Raw genomic sequence first — 22237 nt, forward strand, 5'->3', positions numbered from 1 at the left:
TGGTGTATTGGAAACTAATACTGGTCTCATAGGAAAGGATCAAAGCACATACTCTAAGAAGCCTCACTCCTTTTGCAGTTAAGGTGGCATTGTGCCTTTTGTATTTAATTCCGATGTAATTTCAGTGTTTCATCGTCAATGTGTATGTAAATGGAATACATTGAACCTGCAGTGGTGTATCGGAAACTAATACTGGTCTCATAGGAAAGGATCAAAGCACATACCCTAAGAAGTCTCACTCCTTTTGCAGTTAAGGTGGGCATTATGCCTTTTGTATTAAATTCCAATGTAATTTCAGTGTCTCATCGTCAATGTGTATGTAAAAGGAATACATTGACCCTGCAGTGGTGTATCGGAAACTAATACTGGTCTCATAGGAAAGGATCAAAGCACATACTCTAAGAAGTCTCACTCCTTTTGCAGTTAAGGTGGCATTGTGCCTTTTGTATTTAACTCCGATGTAATTTCAGTGTTTCATCGTCAATGTGTATGTAAAATGAATACATTGAACCTGCAGTGGTGTATTGGAAACTAATACTGGTCTCATAGGAAAGGATCAAAGCACATACTCTAAGAAGCCTACCTCCTTTTGCAGTTAAGGTGGCATTGTGCCTTTTGTATTTAATTCCGATGTAATTTCAGTGTTTTATCGTCAATGTGTATGTAAAAGGAATACATTGAACCTGCAGTGGTGTATTCGGACACTAATACTGGTCTCATAGGAAAGGATCAAAGCACATACTCTAAGAAGACTCACTCCTTTTGCAGTTAAGGTGGCATTGTGCCTTTTGTATTTAATTCCGATGTAATTTCAGTGTTTCATCGTCAATGTATATGTAATAGGAATACATTGAACCTGCAGTGGTGTATCGGAACCTAATACTGGTCTCATAGCAAAGGATCAAAGCACATACTCAAAGAAGTCTCACTCCTTTTGCACTTAAGGTGGCATTGTGCCTTTCGTATTTAATTCCGATGTAATTTCAGTGTTTCATCGTCAATGTGTATGGAAAAGGAATACATTGAACCTGCAGTGGTGTATCGCAAACTAATACTGGACTCACAGGAAAGGATCAAAGCACCGAATGTAACAAGAGTCTCTGTTCTTGTACTTAAGGCGGCATTGGGCATTTTTTATTTAATTCCGACTTGATATCTGTGTTTCATCGTTAATGTGAAGGTCCAAGGAATACATTGGACCTGCAGTGGTGTATCGGAAACTATAACTGGTCTCATAGGAAAGGATCAAAGCAAAGACTCTAAGAAGTTTCACTCTTCTTGCACTTAAGGCGGCATTGTGCCTTTTGTATTTAATTCCGATGTAATTTCAGTGTTTCATCGTCAATGTGTATGTAAAAGGAATACACTGAACCTGCAGTGGTGTATCGGAAACTAATACTGGTCTCATAGGAAAGGATCAAAGCACATACTCTAAGAAGTCTAACTCCTTTTGCACTTAAGGTGGCATTGTGACTTTTGTATTTAATTCCGATGTAATTTCAGTGTTTCATTGTCAATGTGTATGTAAGAGGAATACATTGAACCTGCATTGGTGTATCGGAAACTAATACTGGTCTCTTAAGAAAGGATCAAAGCACATACTCTAAGAAGTCTCACTCCTTTTGCAGTTAAGGTGGCATTGTGCCTTTTGTATTTCATTCCGATGTAATATCAGTGTTTCATCGTCAATGTGTATGTAAAAGGAATACATTGAACCTGCAGTGGTGTATCGGAAACTAATACTGGTCTCATAGGAAAGGATCAAGGCACATACTCTAAGTAGTCTCACACCTTTTGCAGTTAAGGTGGCATTGTGCCTTTTGTATTTAATTCCGATGTAATTTCAGTGTTTCATCGTCAACGTGTATGTAAAAGGAATACATTGAACCTGCAGCGCTGTATCGGAAACTAATACTGGTCCCATAGGAAAGGATCAAAGCACATACTCTAAGAAGTCTCACTCCTTTTGCACTTAAGTTGGCATTGTGCCTTTTGTATTTAATTCCGATGTAATTTCAGTGTTTCATCGTCAATGTGTATATAAAAGGAATAGATTGGACCTGCAATGGTGTATCGCAAAGTAATACTGGTCTCACAGGAAAGGATCAAAACACCGACTGTAAGAAGAGTCTCTATTCTTGTACTGAAGGCGGCATTGTGCCTTTTGTATTTAATTCCGACTTGATTTCTGTGTTTCATCGTTAATGTGAAGGTACAAGGAATACATTGAACCTGCAGTGGTGTATCGGAAACTATAACTGGTCTCATAGGAAAGGATCAAAGCAAAGACTCTAAGAAGTCTCATTCTTCTTGCACTTAAGGCGGCATTGTGCCTTTTGTATTTAATTCCGATGTAATTTCAGTGTTTCATCGTCAATGTGTATGTAAAAGGAATACATTGTACCTGCAGTGTGTTATCGGAAACTAATTCTGGTCTCATAGCAAAGGATCAGAGCACATACTCAAAGAAGTCTCACTCCTTTTGCACTTAAGGTGGCATTGTGCCATTTGTATTTAATTCCGATGTAATTTCAGTGTTTCATCGTCAATGTGTATGTAAAAGGAATACATTGAACCTGCAGTGGTGTATCGCAAACTAATACTGGTCTCACAGGAAAGGATCAAAACACCGACTGTAAGTAGAGTCTCTATTCTTGTACTTAAGGCATCATTGGGCCTTTTGTATTTAATTCCGACTTGATATCTGTGTTTCATCGTTAATGTGAAAATCCAAGGAATACATTGAACCTGCAGTGGTGTATCGGAAACTATAACTGGTCTCATAGGAAAGGATCAAAGCAAAGACTCTAAGAAGTCTCACTCTTCTTGCACTTAAGGCGGCATTGTGCCTTTTGTATTAATTTCCGATGTAATTTCAGTGTCTCATCGTCAATGTGTATGTAAAAGGAATACACTGAACCTGCAGTGGTGTATCGGAAACTAATACTGGTCTCATGGGAAAGGATCAAAGCACACACTCTAAGAAGTCTCACTCCTTTTGCACTTAAGGTGGCATTGTGACTTTTGTATTTAATTCCGATGTAATTGAAGTGTTTCATCGTCAATGTGTATGTAAAAGGAATACACTGAACCTGCAGTGGTGTCTCGGTAACTAATACTGGTCTCATAGGAAAGGATCAAAGCACATACTCTAAGAAGTCTCACTCCTTTTGCAGTTAAGGTGGCATTGTGCCTTTTGTATTTAATTCCGATGTAATTTCAGTGTTTCATCGTCAATGTGTATGTAAAAGGAATACATTGAACCTAAAGTGGTGTATCAGAAGCTAATACTGGTCTCATAGGAAAGGATCAAAGCACATACTCTAAGAAGTCTCACTCCTTTAGCAGTTAAGGTGGCATTGTGCCTTTTGTATTTAATTCCGATGTAATTTCAGTGTTTCATCGTCAATGTCTATGTAAAAGGAATACATTGAACCTGAAGTGTTGTATCGGAAACTAATACTGGTCTCACAGGAAAGGATCAAAACACCGACTGTAAGAAGAGTCTCTATTCTTGTACTTAAGTCGGCATTGTGCCTTTTGTATTTAATTCCGGCTTGATTTCTGTGTTTCATCGTTAATGATAAGGTCCAAGGAATACATTGAACCTGCAGTGGTGTATCGGAAACTATAACTGGTCTCATAGGTAAGGATCTCAGCAAAGACTCTAAGAAGTCTCACCCTTCTTGCACATAAGGCGGCATTGTGCCTTTTGAATTTAATTCCGATGTAATTTCAGTGTTTCATCGTCAATGTGTTTGTAAAAGGAATACATTGAACCTGCAGTGGTGTATCGGAAACTAATACTCGTCTCATAGGAAAGGATCAAAGCACATACTCTAAGAAGTCTCACTCCTTTGCAGTTAAGTTGGCATTGTGCCTTTTGTATTTATTTCCGATGTAATATCAGTGTTTCATCGTCAATGTGTATGTAAAAGGAATACATTGAACCTGCAGTGGTGTATCGGAAACTAATACTGGTCTCATGGGAAAGGATCAAAGCACATACTCTAAGAAGTCTCACTCCTTTTGCACTTAAGGTGGCATTGTGCCTTTTGTATTTAATTTCGTTGTAATTTCAGTGTTTCATCGTCAATGTGTATGTAAAAGGAATACATTAAAGCTGCAGTGGTGTATCGCAAACTAATACTGGTCTCACAGGAAAGGATCACAGCACCGACTGCAAGAAGAGTCTCTATTCTTGTACTTAAGGCGGCATTGTGCCTTTTGTGTTTATTTCCGACTTGATTTCTGTGTTTAATCGTTAATGTGAAGGTCCAAGGAATACATTGAACCTGTAGTGGTGTATCGGAAATTATAACTGGTCTCATAGGTAAGGATCTCAGCAAAGACTCTAAGAAGTCTCACCCTTCTTGCACATAAGGCGGCATTGTGCCTTTTGTATTTAATTCCGATGTAATTTCAGTGTTTCATCGTCAATGTGTTTGTAAAAGGAATACATTGAACCAGCAGTGGTGTATCGGAAACTAATACTGGTCTCATAGGAAAGGATCAAAGCACATACTCTAAGAAGTCTCACTCCTTTTGCAGTTAAGGTGGCATTGCGCCTTTTGTATTTAATTCCGATGTAATATCAGTGTTTCATCGTCAATGTGTATGTAAAAGGAATACATTGAACCTGCAGTGGTGTATCGGAAACTAATACTGGTCTCATAGGAAAGGATCAAAGCACATACTCTAAGAAGTCTCACTCCTTTTGCAGCTAAGGTGGCATTGTGCCTTTTGTATTTAGTTCCGATGTAATTTCAGTGTTTCATCGTCAATGTGTATGTAAAAGGAATACATTGGAACTGTAGTGGTGTATCGGAAACTAATACTGGTCTCACAGGAAAGGATCAAAGAACCGACTGTAAGAAGAGTCTCTATTCTTGTACTTAAGGCGGCATTGTGCCTTTTGTGTTTATTTCCGACTTGATTTCTGTGTTTAATCGTTAATGTGAAGGTCCAAGGAATACATTGAACCTGTAGTGGTGTATCGGAAACTATAACTGGTCTCATAGGTAAGGATCCCAGCAAAGACTCTAAGAAGTCTCACCCTTCTTGCACATAAGGCGGCATTGTGCCTTTTGTATTTAATTCCGATGTAATTTCAGTGTTTCGTCGTCAATGTGTTTGTAAAAGGAATACATTGAACCTGCAGTGGTGTATCGGAAACTAATACTGGTCTCATAGGAAAGGATCAAAGCACATACTCTAAGAAGTCTCACTCCTTTTGCAGTTAAGGTGGCATTGCGCCTTTTGTATTTAATTCCGATGTAATATCAGTGTTTCATCGTCAATGTGTATGTAAAAGGAATACATTGAACCTGCAGTGGTGTATCGGAAACTAATACTGGTCTCATAGGAAAGGATCAAAGCACATACTCTAAGAAGTCTCACTCCTTTTGCAGCTAAGGTGGCATTGTGCCTTTTGTATTTAATTCCGATGTAATTTCAGTGTTTCATCGTCAATGTGTATGTAAAAGGAATACATTGGACCTGTAGTGGTGTATCGGAAACTAATACTGGTCTCATAGGAAAGGATCAAAGCACATACTCTAAGAAGTCTCACTCCTTTTGCAGTTAAGGTGGCATTGTGCCTTTTGTATTTAATTCCGATGTAACTTTAGTGTTTCATCGTCAATGTGTATGTAAAAGGAATACATTGAACCTGCAGTGGTGTATCGGAAACTAATACTGGTCTCATAGGAAAGCATCAAAGCACATACTCTAAGAAGTCTCACTCCTTTTGCACTTAAGGTGGCATTGTGCCTTTTGTATTTAATTCCGTTGTAATTTCAGTGTTTCATCGTCAATGTGTATGTAAAAGGAATACATTAAACCTGCAGTGGTGTATCGCAAACTAATACTGGTCTCACAGGAAAGGATCAAAAGACCGACTGTAACATGAGTTTCTATTCTTGTACTTAAGGCGGCATTGTGCCTTTTGTGTTTATTTCCGACTTGATTTCTGTGTTTCATCGTTAATGTGAAGGTCCAAGGAATACATTGAACCTGTAGTAGTGTATCGGAAACTATAACTGGTCTCATAGGTAAGGATCTCAGCAAAGACTCTAAGAAGTCTCACTCTTCTTGCACATAAGGCGGCATTGTGCCTTTTGTATTTAATTCCGATGTAATTTCAGTGTTTCATCGTCAATGTGTTTGTAAAAGGAATACATTGAACCTGCAGTGGTGTATCGGAAACTAATACTGGTCTCATAGGAAAGGATCAAAGCACATACTCTATGAAGTCTCACTCCTTTTGCAGTTAAGGTGGCATTGTGCCTTTTGTATTTAATCCCGATGTAATTTTAGTGTTTCATCGTCAATGTGTATGTAAAAGTAATACATTGAACTTGCATTGTTGTATCGGAAACTAATACTGGTCTCATAGGAAAGGATCAAAGCACATACTCTAAGAAGTCTCACTCCCTTTGCAGCTAAGGTGGCATTGTGCCTTTAGTATTTTATTCCGATGTAATTTCAGTGTTTCATCGTCAATTTGTATGTAAAAGGAATACATTGGACCTGCAGTGGTGTATCGGAAACTAATACTGGTCTCATAGGAAAGGATCAAAGCACATACTCTAAGAAGTCTCACTCCTTTTGCAGTTGAGGTGGCATTGTGCCTTTTGTATTTAATTCCGATGTAATTAGAGTGTTTCATCGTCAATGTGTATGTAAAAGGAATACATTGAACCTGCAGTGGTGTATCGGAAACTAATACTGGTCTCATAGGAAAGGAACAAAGCACATACTCTAGGAAATCTCACTCCTTTTGCACTTAAGGTAGCATTGTGCCTTTTGTATTTAATTCCGATGTAATTTCAGTGTGTCATCGTCAATGTGTATATAAAAGGAATAGATTGAACCTGCAGTGATGTATCGCAAAGTAATACTGGTCTCACAGGAAAGGATCAATACACCGACTGTAAGAAGAGTATCTATTCTTGTACTTAAGGCGGCATTGTGCCTTTTGTATTTAATTCCGACTTGATTTCTGTGTTCCATCGTTAATGTGGAAGTCCAAGGAATACATTGAACCTGCAGTGGTGTATCGGAAACTATAACTGGTCTCATAGGAAAGGATCAAACAAAGACTCTAAGAAGTCTCACTCTTCTTGCACTTAAGGCGGCATTGTGCCTTTTGTATTTAATTGTGATGTAATTTCAGTGTTTCATCGTCAATGTGTATGTAATAGGAATACATTGAACCTGCAGTGGTGTATCGGAAACTAATACTGGTCTCATAGGAAAGGATCAAAGCACATACTCTAAGAAGTCTCACTCCTTTTGCACTTAAGGAGGCATTGTGCCTTTTGTATTTAATTCCGATGTAATTTCAGTGTTTCATCGTCAATGTGTATGTAAAAGGAATACATTGATCCTGCAGTGGTGTATCGGAAACTAATACTGGTCTCATAGGAAAGGATGAAAGCACATACTCTAAGAAGTCTCACTCCTTTTGCACATATGGTGGCATTGTGCCTTTTGTATTTAATGCCGATGTAATTTCAGTGTTTCATCGTTAATGTGTATGTAAAAGGAATACATTGAAACTGCAGTGGTGTATTGGAAACTAATACTGGTCTCATAGGGAAGGATCAAATCACTTACTCTAAGAAGCCTCACTCCTTTTGCAGTTAAGGTGGCATTGTTCCTTTTGTATTTAATTCCGTTCTAATTTCAGTGTTTCATCGTCAATGTCTATGTAAAAGGAATACATTGAACCTGCAGTGGTGTATCGGAAACCAATACTGGTCTCATAGGAAAGGATCAAAGCACATACTCTAAGAAGTCTCACTCCTTTTGCAGTTAAGGTGGCATTGTGCCGTTTGTAATTAATTCCGATGTAATTTCAGTGTTTCATCGTCAATGTGTATGTAAAAGCAATACATTGAACCTGCAGTGGTGTATCGGAAACTAAAACTGGTCTCATAGGAAAGGATCAAATCACATACTCTAAGAAGCCTCACTCCTTTTGCAGTTAAGGTGGCATTGTGCCTTTTGTATTTAATTCCGTTCTTATTTCAGTGTTTCATCATCAATGTGTATGTAAAAGGAATACATAGAACTGCAGTGGTGTATCGGAAACCAATACTGGTCTCATAGGAAAGGATCAACGCACATACTCTAAAAAGTCTCACTCCTTTTGCACTTAAGGTGGCATTGTGCCTTTTGTATTTAATTCCGATGTAATTTAAGTGTTTCATCGACAATGTGATTGTAAAAGGAATACATTGAACCTGCAGTGGTGTATCGGAAACAAATTCTGGTCTCATAGGAAAGGATCAAAGCACATACTCTAAGAAGTCTCACTCCTTTTGCAGTTAAGGTCGCATCGTGCCTTTTGTATTTAATTCCGTTTAATTTCAGTGTTTCATCGTCAATGTGTGTGTAAAAGGAATACATAGAACCTGCAGTGGTGTATCGGAAACCAATACTGGTCTCATAGGAAAGGATCAACGCACATACTCTAAGAAGTCTCACTCCTTTTGCACTTAAGGTGGCATTGTGCCTTTTGTATTTAATTCCGATGTAATTTAAGTGTTTCGTCGACAATGTGTTTGTAAAAGGAATACATTGAACCTGCAGTGGTGTATCGGAAACTAATACTGGTCTCATAGGAAAGGATCAAAGCACATACTCTAAGAAGTCTCACTCCTTTTGCAGTTAAGGTGGCATTGTGCCTTTTGTATTTAATTCCGTTGTAATTTCAGTGTTTCATCGTCAATGTGTATGTAAAAGGAATACATTGAACCTGCAGTGGTGTATCGGAAACTAATACTGGTCTCATAGGAAAGAATCAAAGCACATACTCTAAGAAGATTCACTCCTTTTGCAGTTAAGGTGGCATTGTGCCTTTTGTATTTAATTCCGATGTAATTTCAGTGTTTCATCGTCAATGTGTATGTAAAAGGAATACATTGAACCTGCAGTGGTGTATCGGACACTAATACTGGTCTCATAGGAAAGGATCAAAGCACATATTCTAAGAAGTCTCACTCCTTTTGCAGTTAAGGTGGCATTGTGCCTTTTGTATTTAATTCCGATGTAATTTCAGTGTTTCATCGTCAATGTGTATGTAAAAGGAATACATTGAACCTGCAGTGGTGTATCGGAAACTAATACTGGTCTCATAGGAAAGGATCAAAGCACATACTCTAAGAAGTCTCACTCCTTTTGCACTGAAGGTGGCATTGTGCCTTTTGTATTAAATTCCGATGTAATTTCAGTGTTTCATCGTCAATGTGTATATAAAAGGAATAGATTGAACCTGCAGTGGTGAACCGCAAAGTAATACAGGTCTCACAGGAAAGGATCAAAACACCGACTGTAAGAAGAGTTTCTATTCTTGTACTTAAGGCGGCATTGTGCCTTTTGTATTTAATTCCGACTTGATTTCTGTGTTTCATCGTTAATGTGAAGGTCCAAGGAATACATTGAACCTTCAGTGGTGTATCGGAAACTATAACTGGTCTCATAGGAAAGGATCAAAGCAAAGACTCTAAGAAGTCTCACTCTTCTTGCACATAAGGCGGCATTGTGCCTTTTGTATTTAATTCCGATGTAATTTCAGTGTTTCATCGTTAATGTGTATGTAAAAGGAATACATTGAAACTGCAGTGGTGTATTGGAAACTAATAATGGTCTCATAGGGAAGGATCAAATCACTTACTCTAAGAAGCCTCACTCCTTTTGCAGTTAAGGTGGCATTGTTCCTTTTGTATTTAATTCCGTTCTAATTTCAGTGTTTCATCGTCAATGTCTATGTAAAAGGATTACATTGAACCTGCAGTGGTGTATCGGAAACCAATACTGGTCTCATAGGAAAGGATCAAAGCACATACTCTAAGAAGTCTCACTCCTTTTGCAGTTAAGGTGGCATTGTGCCGTTTGTATTTAATTCCGATGTAATTTCAGTGTTTCATCGTCAATGTGTATGTAAAAGGAATACATTGAACCTGCAGTGGTGTATCGGAAACTAATACTGGTCTCATAGGAAAGGATCAAATCACATACTCTAAGAAGCCTCACTCCTTTTGCAGTCAAGGTGGCATTGTGCCTTTTGTATTTAATTCCGTTCTAATTTCAGTGTTTCATCATCAATGTGTATGTAAAAGGAATACATAGAACTGCAGTGGTGTATCGGAAACCAATACTGGTCTCATAGGAAAGGATCAACGCACATACTCTAAAAAGTCTCACTCCTTTTGCACTTAAGGTGGCATTGTGCCTTTTGTATTTAATTCCGATGTAATTTAAGTGTTTCATCGACAATGTGATTGTAAAAGGAATACATTGAACCTGCAGTGGTGTATCGGAAACAAATACTGGTCTCATAGGAAAGGATCAAAGCACATACTCTAAGAAGTCTCACTCCTTTTGCAGTTAAGGTGGCATCGTGCCTTTTGTATTTAATTCCGTTGTAATTTCAGTGTTTCATCGTCAATGTGTATGTAAAAGGAATACATAGAACCTGCAGTGGTGTATCGGACACCAATACTGGTCTCATAGGAAAGGATCAACGCACATAATCTAAGAAGTCTCACTCCTTTTGCACTTAAGGTGGCATTGTGCCTTTTGTATTTAATTCCGATGTAATTTAAGTGTTTCGTCGACAATGTGTATGTAAAAGGAATACATTGAACCTGCAGTGGTGTATCGGACACTAATACTGGTCTCATAGGAAAGGATCAAAGCACATATTCTAAGAAGTCTCACTCCTTTTGCAGTTAAGGTGGCATTGTGCCTTTTGTATTTAATTCCGATGTAATTTCAGTGTTTCATCGTCAATGTGTATGTAAAGGGAATACATTGAACCTGCAGTGGTGTATCAGAAACTAATACTGGTCTCATAGGAAAGGATCAAAGCACATACTCTAAGAAGTCTCACTCCTTTTGCACTGAAGGTGGCATTGTGCCTTTTGTATTAAATTCCGATGTAATTTCAGTGTTTCATCGTCAATGTGTATATAAAAGGAATAGATTGAACCTGCAGTGGTGAATCGCAAAGTAATACTGGTCTCACAGGAAAGGATCAAAACACCGACTGTAAGAAGAGTTTCTATTCTTGTACTTAAGGCGGCATTGTGCCTTTTGTATTTAATTCCGACTTGATTTCTGTGTTTCATCGTTAATGTGAAGGTCCAAGGAATACATTGAACCTTCAGTGGTGTATCGGAAACTATAACTGGTCTCATAGGAATGGATCAAAGCAAAGACTCTAAGAAGTCTCACTCTTCTTGCACTTAAGGCGGCATTGTGCCTTTTGTATTTAATTCTGATGTAATTTCAGTGTTTCATCGTCAATGTGTATGTAAAAGGAATACATTGAACCTCCAGTGGTGTATCGGAAACTAATACTGGTCTCATAGGAAAGGATCAAAGCACATAGTCTAAGATGTCTCACTCCTTTTGCACTTAAGGTGGCATTGTGCCTTTTGTATTTAATTCCGATGTAATTTCAGTGTTTCATCGTCGATGTGTATGTAAAAGGAATACATTGAACCTGCAGTGGTGTATCACAAACTAATACTGGTCTCACAGGAAAGGATCAAAACACCGACTGTAAGAAGGGTCTCTATTCTTGTACTTAAGGCGGCATTGTGCCTTTTGTATTTAATTCCAACTTGATTTCTGTGTTTCATCGTTATTGTGAAGGTCCAAGGAATACATTGATCCTGCAGTGGTGTATCGTAAGCTATAACTGGTCTCATAGGAAAGGATCAAAGCAAAGACTCTAAGAAGTCTCACTCTTCTTGCACTTAAGGCGGCATTGTGCCTTTTGTATTTAATTCCGATGTAATTTCAGTGTTTCATCGTCAATGTGTATGTAAAAGGAATACATTAAACCTGCAGTGGTGTATCGCAAACTAATACTGGTCTCACAGGAAAGGATCAAAGCACAGACCCTAAGAATTCTCACTCTTCTTGCACTTAAGGCGGCATTGTTCCTTTTGTATTTAACTCCGATGTAATTTCAGAATTCATCGTCAATGTGTATGTAAAAGGAGTACATTGAACCTGCAGTGGTGTATCGGAAACTAATACTGGTCTCATAGGAAACGATCAAAGCACAGACTCTAAGAAGTCTCACTCTTCTTGCATTTAAGGCGGCATTGTGCCTTTTGTATATAATTCCAATGTAATTTCGGTGTTTCATCGTCAATGTGAATGTTTAAGGAATTCATTGAACCTGCAGTGGTGTATTGGAAACAAATACTGGTCTCACAAGAAAGGATCAAAGCACCGACTGTAAGAAGAGTGTTTATTCTTGTACTTAATGCGGCATTGCGCTTTTTGTATTTAATTGCGATGCGATTTCTGTGTTCCATCGTCAATGTGAAGATCCAAGGAATACATTGAACCTGCAGTGGTGTATCGGAAACTAATACTGGTCTCTCAGGAAAGGATCAAAGCACAGACTCTAAGAAGTCGCACTCCTCTTGCAGTTAAGACGGCATTTTGCCTTTTGTATTTAATTCCGACTTGATTACTGTGTTTCATCGTCAATGTGAATGTCCAAGGAATACATTGAACCTGCAGTGGCGTATCGGAAACTAATACTGGTCTCACAGGAAAGGATCAAAGCACCAACTGTAAGTAGAGTCTCTATTCTTGTACTTAAGGCGGCATTGCGGCTTTTGTTTTTAATTTCGATGCGATTTCTGTGTTTCATCGTCAATGTGAAGGTCCAAGGAATACATTGAACGTGCAGTGGTGTATCGGAAACTAATACTGGTCTCTCAGGAAAGGATCGAAGCACAGACTCTAAGAAGTCGCACTCCTCTTGCAGTTAAGACGGCATTTTGCCTTTTGTATTTAATTCCGATGCAATTTCAGTGTTTCATCGTCAATGTGTATGTAAAAGGAATACATTGAACCTGCAGTGGTGTATCGGTAACTAATACTGGTCTCACAGGAAAGGATCAAAGCAGCGACTGTAAGAAGAGTCCCTATTCTTGTACTTAAGGCGGCATTGTGCCTTTTGTATTTAATTCCATGCGATATCTGTGTTTCATCGTCAATGTGAATGTGCAAGGAATACATAGAACCTGCAGTGGTGTATCGGAAACTAATACTGTTCTCACAGGAAAGGATCAAGCACCGACTGTAAGAAGGGTCTCTATTCGTGTACTAAAGGCGGCGTTGTGCCTTTTGTATTTGATTCAGAGGCGATTTCTGTGTATCATCGTTTATGTGAAGGTCCAAGGAATACATTGAATCTGCAGTGCTGTATCGGAAACTAATACTGGTCTCACAGAAAGGATCAAATCACAGACCCTAAGAAGTCTCACTCTTCTTGCTCTTAAGGCGGCATTGTGCCTTTTGTATTTAATTCCGATGTAATTTCAGTGTTTCATCGTTAATGTGTATGTAAAAGGAATACATTGAAACTGCAGTGGTGTATTGGAAACTAATAATGGTCTCATAGGGAAGGATCAAATCACTTACTCTAAGAAGCCTCACTCCTTTTGCAGTTAAGGTGGCATTGTTCCTTTTGTATTTAATTCCGTTCTAATTTCAGTGTTTCATCGTCAATGTCTATGTAAAAGGATTACATTGAACCTGCAGTGGTGTATCGGAAACCAATACTGGTCTCATAGGAAAGGATCAAAGCACATACTCTAAGAAGTCTCACTCCTTTTGCAGTTAAGGTGGCATTGTGCCGTTTGTATTTAATTCCGATGTAATTTCAGTGTTTCATCGTCAATGTGTATGTAAAAGGAATACATTGAACCTGCAGTGGTGTATCGGAAACTAATACTGGTCTCATAGGAAAGGATCAAATCACATACTCTAAGAAGCCTCACTCCTTTTGCAGTCAAGGTGGCATTGTGCCTTTTGTATTTAATTCCGTTCTAATTTCAGTGTTTCATCATCAATGTGTATGTAAAAGGAATACATAGAACTGCAGTGGTGTATCGGAAACCAATACTGGTCTCATAGGAAAGGATCAACGCACATACTCTAAAAAGTCTCACTCCTTTTGCACTTAAGGTGGCATTGTGCCTTTTGTATTTAATTCCGATGTAATTTAAGTGTTTCATCGACAATGTGATTGTAAAAGGAATACATTGAACCTGCAGTGGTGTATCGGAAACAAATACTGGTCTCATAGGAAAGGATCAAAGCACATACTCTAAGAAGTCTCACTCCTTTTGCAGTTAAGGTGGCATCGTGCCTTTTGTATTTAATTCCGTTGTAATTTCAGTGTTTCATCGTCAATGTGTATGTAAAAGGAATACATAGAACCTGCAGTGGTGTATCGGACACCAATACTGGTCTCATAGGAAAGGATCAACGCACATAATCTAAGAAGTCTCACTCCTTTTGCACTTAAGGTGGCATTGTGCCTTTTGTATTTAATTCCGATGTAATTTAAGTGTTTCGTCGACAATGTGTATGTAAAAGGAATACATTGAACCTGCAGTGGTGTATCGGACACTAATACTGGTCTCATAGGAAAGGATCAAAGCACATATTCTAAGAAGTCTCACTCCTTTTGCAGTTAAGGTGGCATTGTGCCTTTTGTATTTAATTCCGATGTAATTTCAGTGTTTCATCGTCAATGTGTATGTAAAGGGAATACATTGAACCTGCAGTGGTGTATCAGAAACTAATACTGGTCTCATAGGAAAGGATCAAAGCACATACTCTAAGAAGTCTCACTCCTTTTGCACTGAAGGTGGCATTGTGCCTTTTGTATTAAATTCCGATGTAATTTCAGTGTTTCATCGTCAATGTGTATATAAAAGGAATAGATTGAACCTGCAGTGGTGAATCGCAAAGTAATACTGGTCTCACAGGAAAGGATCAAAACACCGACTGTAAGAAGAGTTTCTATTCTTGTACTTAAGGCGGCATTGTGCCTTTTGTATTTAATTCCGACTTGATTTCTGTGTTTCATCGTTAATGTGAAGGTCCAAGGAATACATTGAACCTTCAGTGGTGTATCGGAAACTATAACTGGTCTCATAGGAATGGATCAAAGCAAAGACTCTAAGAAGTCTCACTCTTCTTGCACTTAAGGCGGCATTGTGCCTTTTGTATTTAATTCTGATGTAATTTCAGTGTTTCATCGTCAATGTGTATGTAAAAGGAATACATTGAACCTCCAGTGGTGTATCGGAAACTAATACTGGTCTCATAGGAAAGGATCAAAGCACATAGTCTAAGATGTCTCACTCCTTTTGCACTTAAGGTGGCATTGTGCCTTTTGTATTTAATTCCGATGTAATTTCAGTGTTTCATCGTCGATGTGTATGTAAAAGGAATACATTGAACCTGCAGTGGTGTATCACAAACTAATACTGGTCTCACAGGAAAGGATCAAAACACCGACTGTAAGAAGGGTCTCTATTCTTGTACTTAAGGCGGCATTGTGCCTTTTGTATTTAATTCCAACTTGATTTCTGTGTTTCATCGTTATTGTGAAGGTCCAAGGAATACATTGATCCTGCAGTGGTGTATCGTAAGCTATAACTGGTCTCATAGGAAAGGATCAAAGCAAAGACTCTAAGAAGTCTCACTCTTCTTGCACTTAAGGCGGCATTGTGCCTTTTGTATTTAATTCCGATGTAATTTCAGTGTTTCATCGTCAATGTGTATGTAAAAGGAATACATTAAACCTGCAGTGGTGTATCGCAAACTAATACTGGTCTCACAGGAAAGGATCAAAGCACAGACCCTAAGAATTCTCACTCTTCTTGCACTTAAGGCGGCATTGTTCCTTTTGTATTTAACTCCGATGTAATTTCAGAATTCATCGTCAATGTGTATGTAAAAGGAGTACATTGAACCTGCAGTGGTGTATCGGAAACTAATACTGGTCTCATAGGAAACGATCAAAGCACAGACTCTAAGAAGTCTCACTCTTCTTGCATTTAAGGCGGCATTGTGCCTTTTGTATATAATTCCAATGTAATTTCGGTGTTTCATCGTCAATGTGAATGTTTAAGGAATTCATTGAACCTGCAGTGGTGTATTGGAAACAAATACTGGTCTCACAAGAAAGGATCAAAGCACCGACTGTAAGAAGAGTGTTTATTCTTGTACTTAATGCGGCATTGCGCTTTTTGTATTTAATTGCGATGCGATTTCTGTGTTCCATCGTCAATGTGAAGATCCAAGGAATACATTGAACCTGCAGTGGTGTATCGGAAACTAATACTGGTCTCTCAGGAAAGGATCAAAGCACAGACTCTAAGAAGTCGCACTCCTCTTGCAGTTAAGACGGCATTTTGCCTTTTGTATTTAATTCCGACTTGATTACTGTGTTTCATCGTCAATGTGAATGTCCAAGGAATACATTGAACCTGCAGTGGCGTATCGGAAACTAATACTGGTCTCACAGGAAAGGATCAAAGCACCAACTGTAAGTAGAGTCTCTATTCTTGTACTTAAGGCGGCATTGCGGCTTTTGTTTTTAATTTCGATGCGATTTCTGTGTTTCATCGTCAATGTGAAGGTCCAAGGAATACATTGAACGTGCAGTGGTGTATCGGAAACTAATACTGGTCTCTCAGGAAAGGATCGAAGCACAGACTCTAAGAAGTCGCACTCCTCTTGCAGTTAAGACGGCATTTTGCCTTTTGTATTTAATTCCGATGCAATTTCAGTGTTTCATCGTCAATGTGTATGTAAAAGGAATACATTGAACCTGCAGTGGTGTATCGGTAACTAATACTGGTCTCACAGGAAAGGATCAAAGCAGCGACTGTAAGAAGAGTCCCTATTCTTGTACTTAAGGCGGCATTGTGCCTTTTGTATTTAATTCCATGCGATATCTGTGTTTCATCGTCAATGTGAATGTGCAAGGAATACATAGAACCTGCAGTGGTGTATCGGAAACTAATACTGTTCTCACAGGAAAGGATCAAGCACCGACTGTAAGAAGGGTCTCTATTCGTGTACTAAAGGCGGCGTTGTGCCTTTTGTATTTGATTCAGAGGCGATTTCTGTGTATCATCGTTTATGTGAAGGTCCAAGGAATACATTGAATCTGCAGTGCTGTATCGGAAACTAATACTGGTCTCACAGAAAGGATCAAATCACAGACCCTAAGAAGTCTCACTCTTCTTGCTCTTAAGGCGGCATTGTGCCTTTTGTATTTAATTCCGATGTAATTTCAGTGTTTCATCGTCAATGTGTATGTAAAAGGAATACATTGAACCTGCAGTGGTGTATCGGAAACTAATACTGGTCTCATAGGAAAGGATGAAAAACACAGACTCTAAGAAGTCTCACTCCTTTTGTACTTAACGTGGCATTGTGCCCTTTATATTTAATTCCGATGTAATTTCAGTCATTCATCGTCAATGTGTATGTAAAAGGAATACATTGAACCTGCACTGGTGTATCGGAAACTAATACTGGTCTCATAGGAGAGGATCAGAGCACAGACTCTAAGAAGTCTCACTCTTCTTGCATTTAAGGCGGCATTGTGCCTTTTGTATTTAATTCCAATGTAATTTCAGTGTTTCATCGTCAATGTGAATGTTTAAGGAATTCATTGAACCTGCAGTGGTGTATTGGAAACAAATACTGGTCTCACAAGAAAGGATCAAAGCACCGACTGTAAGAAGAGTCTCTATTCTTGTACATAAGGCGGCATTGGGCGTTCTTTATTTAATTCCGATACGATATCTGTCTTTTGTCGTCAATGTGAAGGTCCAAGGAATACATTGAACCTGCAGTGGTGTATCGGAAAATTATACTGCTCTCACAGGATAGGATCAAAGCACAGACTCTAAGAAGTCTTACTCTTCTTGCACTTAAGACTGCATTGTGCCTTTTGTATTTAATTCCCATGTAATTTCAGTGTTTCATCGTCATGTGAATGTCCAAGGAATACATTGAACCTGCAGTGGTGTATCGAAAACTAATACTGGTCTCACAGGAAAGATCAAAGCACCGACTGTAATAAGAGTCTCTATTCTTGTACTTAAGGCGGCATTGTTCCTTTTGTATTTAATTCCGATGCGATTTCTGTGTTTTGTCGTCAATGTGAATGTCCAAGGAATACATAGAACCTGCATTGGTGTATCGGAAACTAATACTGGTCTGATAGGAAAGGATCAAAGCACAGACTCTAAGAAGTCTCACTCTTCTTGCATTTAAGGCGGCATTGTGCCTTTTGTATTTAATTCCAATGTAATTTCAGTGTTTCATCGTCAATGTGAATGTTTAAGGAATTCATTGAACCCGCAGTGGTGTATCGGAAACTAATACTGGTCTCACAAGAAAGGATCAAAGCACCGACTGTAAGAATAGTCTCTATGCTTGTACCTAAGGCGGCATTGTGCCTTTTGTATTTAATTCCGATGCGATATCTGTGTTTTGTCGTCAATGTGAAGGTCCAAGGAATACATTGAACCTGCAGTGGTGTACCGGAAAGTAATACTGCTCTCACAGGAAAGGATCAAAGCACAGACACTAAGAAGTTTCACTCTTCTTGCACTTAAAACGGCATTGTGCCTTTTGTACTTAATTCCGATGTAATTTCAGGGTTTCCTCGTCGATGTGAATGTCCAAGGAATACATTGAACCTGCAGTGGTGTATCGAATACTAATACTGGTCTCACAGGAAAGATCAAAGCACTGACTGTAAGAAGAGTCTCCATTCTTGTACTTAAGGCGGCATTGTGCCTTTTGTATTTAAATCCGATGCGATTTCTGTGTTTTGTCGTCAATGTGAATGTCCAAGGAATACATAGAACCTGCAGAGGTGTATCGGAAACTAATACTGGTCTCATTAGAAAGAATCAAAACACAGGCTCTAAGAAGTCTCACTCTTCTTGCATTTAAGGCGGCATTGTGCCTTTTGTATTTAATTCCAATGTAATTTCAGTGTTTCATCGTCAATGTGAATGTTTAAGGAATTCATTGAACCTGCAGTGGTGTATTGGAAACAAATACTGGTCTCACAAGAAAGGATCAAAGCACCGACTGTAAGAAGAGTCTCTATGCTTGTACTTAAGGCGGCATTGTGCCTTTTGTATTTAAATCCGATGCGATTTCTGTGTTTTGTCGTCAATGTGAAGATCCAAGGAATACATTGAACCTGCAGTGGTGTATCGGAAACTAATACTGGTCTCTCAGGAAAGGATCAAAGCACAGACTCTAAGAAGTCGCACTCCTCTTGCAGTTAAGACGGCATTTTGCCTTTTGTATTTAATTCCGACTTGATTTCTGTGTTTCATCGTCAATGTGAATGTCCAAGGAATACATTGAACCTGCAGTGCCGTATCGGAAACTAATACTGGTCTCACAGGAAAGGATCAAAGCACCGACTGTAAGAAGAGTCTATATTCTTGTTCTTAAGGCGGCATTGCGCTTTTTGTTTTTAATTGCAATGCGATTTCTGTGTTTCATCGTCAATGTGAAGGTCCAAGGAATACAGTGAACGTGCAGTGGTGTATCGGAAACTAATACTGGTCTCTCAGGAAAGGATCGAATCACAGACTCTAAGAAGTCGCACTCCTCTTGCAGTTAAGACGGCATTTTGCCTTTTGTATTTAATTCCGATGCAATTTCAGTGTTTCATCGTCAATGTGTATGTAAAAGGAATACATTGAACCTGCAGTGGTGTATCGGTAACTAATACTGGTCTCACAGGAAAGGATCAAAGCACCAACTGTAAGAAGAGTCCCTATTCTTGTACTTAAGGCGGCATTGTGCCTTTTGTATTTAATTCTATGCGATTTCTGTGTTTCATCGTCAATGTGAATGTGCAAGGAATACATAGAACCTGCAGTGGTGTATCGGAAACTAATACTGTTCTCACAGGAAAGGATCAAAGCACCGACTGTAAGAAGGGTCTCTATTCTTGTACTAAAGGCTTCGTTGTGCCTTTTGTATTTAATTCCGAGGCGATTTCTGTGTATCATCGTTAATGTGAAGGTCCAAGGAATACATTGAACCTGCAGTGCTGTATCGGTAACTAATACTGGTCTCACAGAAAGGTTCAAATCACAGACCCTAAGAAGTCTCACTCTTCTTGCTCTTAAGGCGGCATTGTGCCTTTTGTATTTAATTCCGATGTAATTTCAGTGTTTCATCGTCAATGTGTATGTAAAAGGAATACATTGAACCTGCAGTGGTGTATCAGAAACTAATACTGGTCTCATAGGAAAGGATGAAAAACACAGACTGTAAGAAGTGTCACTCCTTTTGTACTTAACGTGGCATTGTGCCTTTTATATTTAATTCTGATGTAATTCCAGTCATTCATCGTCAATGTGTATGTAAAAGGAATACATTGAACCTGCACTGGTGTATCGGAAACTAATACTGGTCTCATAGGAAAGGATCAGAGCACAGACTCTAAGAAGTCTCACTCTTCTTGCATTTAAGGCGGCATTGTGCCTTTTGTATTTAATTCCAATGTAATTTCAGTGTTTCATCGTCAATGTGAATGTTTAAGGAATTCATTGAACCTGCAGTGGTGTATTGGAAACAAATACTGGTCTCACAAGAAAGGATCAAAGCACCGACTGTAAGAAGAGTCTCTATTCTTGTACTTAAGGCGGCATTGGGCGTTTTTTATTTAATTCCGATGCGATATCTGTGTTTTGTCGTCAATGCGAAGGTCCAACGAATACATTGAACCTGCAGTGGTGTATCGGAGAATTATACTGCTCTCACAGGAAAGGATCAAAGCACAGACTCCAAGAAGTCTTACTCTTGTTGCACTTAAGACGGCATTGTGCCTTTTGTATTTAATTCCCATGTAATTTCAGTGTTTCATCGTCAATGTGAATGTCCAAGGAATACATTGAACCTGCAGTTGTGTATCGAAAACTAATACTGGTCTCACAGGAAAGATCAAAGCACCGACTGTAAAAAGAGTCTCTATTCTTGTACTTATGGCGGCATTGTTCCTTTTGTATTTAATTCCGATGCGATTTCTGTGTTTTGTCGTCAATGTGAATGTCCATGGAATACATAGAACCTGCATTGGTGTATCGGAAACTAATACTGGTCTGATAGGAAAGGATCAAAGCACAGACTCTAAAAAGTCTCACTCTTCTTGCATTTAAGGCGGCATTCTGCCTTTTGTATTTAATTCCAATGTAATTTCAGTGTTTCATCGTCAATTTGAAAGTTTAAGGAATTCATTGAACCTGCAGTGGTGTATCGGAAACTAATACTGGTCTCACAAGAAAGGATCAAAGCACCGACTGTAAGAATAGTCTCTATGCTTGTACCTAAGGCGGCATTGTGCCTTTTGTATTTAATTCCGATGCGACTTCTGTGTTTCAACGTCAATGTGAATGTCCAAGGAATACATAGAACCTGCAGTGGTGTATCGGAAACTAATACTGGACTCACAGGAAAGGATCAAGGCACCAACTGTAAGTAGAGTATCTATTCTTGTATTTAAGGCGGCATTGTGCCTTTTGTATTTAATTCCGATGCGATTTCTGTGTTTTGTCGTCAATGTGAATGTCCAAGGAATACATAGAACCTGCATTGGTGTATCTGAAACTAATACTGGTCTGATAGGAAAGGATCAAAGCACAGACTCTAAAAAGTCTCACTCTTCTTGCATTTAAGGCGGCATTGTGCCTTTTGTATTTAATTCCAATGTAATTTCAGTGTTTCATCGTCAATTTGAAAGTTTAAGGAATTCATTGAACCTGCAGTGGTGTATCGGAAACTAATTTTAGTCTCACAGGAAAGGATCAAATCACAGACTCTAAGAAGTCTCACTCTTCTTGCACTTAAGGCAGGATTGAGCCTTTTGTATTTAATTCCGATGTAATTTCAGTGTTTCATCGTCAATGTTTATGTAAAAGGAATACATTGAACCTGCAGTGGTGTATCGGAAACTAATACTGGTCTCATAGGAAAGGATCAAAGCACATACTCTAAGAAGTCTCACTCCTTTTGCACTTAAGGTGGCATTGTGCCTTTTGTATTTAATTCCGATGTAATTTCAGTGTTTCATCGTCAATGTGTATATAATAGGAATAGATTGAACCTGCAGTGGTGTATCGCAAAGTAATACTGGTCTCACAGGAAAGGATCAAAACACCGACTGTAAGAAGAGTCTCAATTCTTGTACTTAAGGCGGCATTGTGCCCTTTGTATTTAATTCCGACTTGATTTCTGTGTTTCATCGTTAATGTGAAGGTCCAAGGAATACATTGTACCCGCAGTGGTGTATCGGAAACTATAACTGGTCTCATAGGAAAGGATCAAAGCAAAGACTCTAAGAAGTCTC

The sequence above is a fragment of the Schistocerca americana genome, chromosome 8 (genome assembly GCF_021461395.2).
Source record: "Schistocerca americana isolate TAMUIC-IGC-003095 chromosome 8, iqSchAmer2.1, whole genome shotgun sequence".
Lineage (NCBI taxonomy): Eukaryota > Metazoa > Arthropoda > Insecta > Orthoptera > Acrididae > Schistocerca > Schistocerca americana.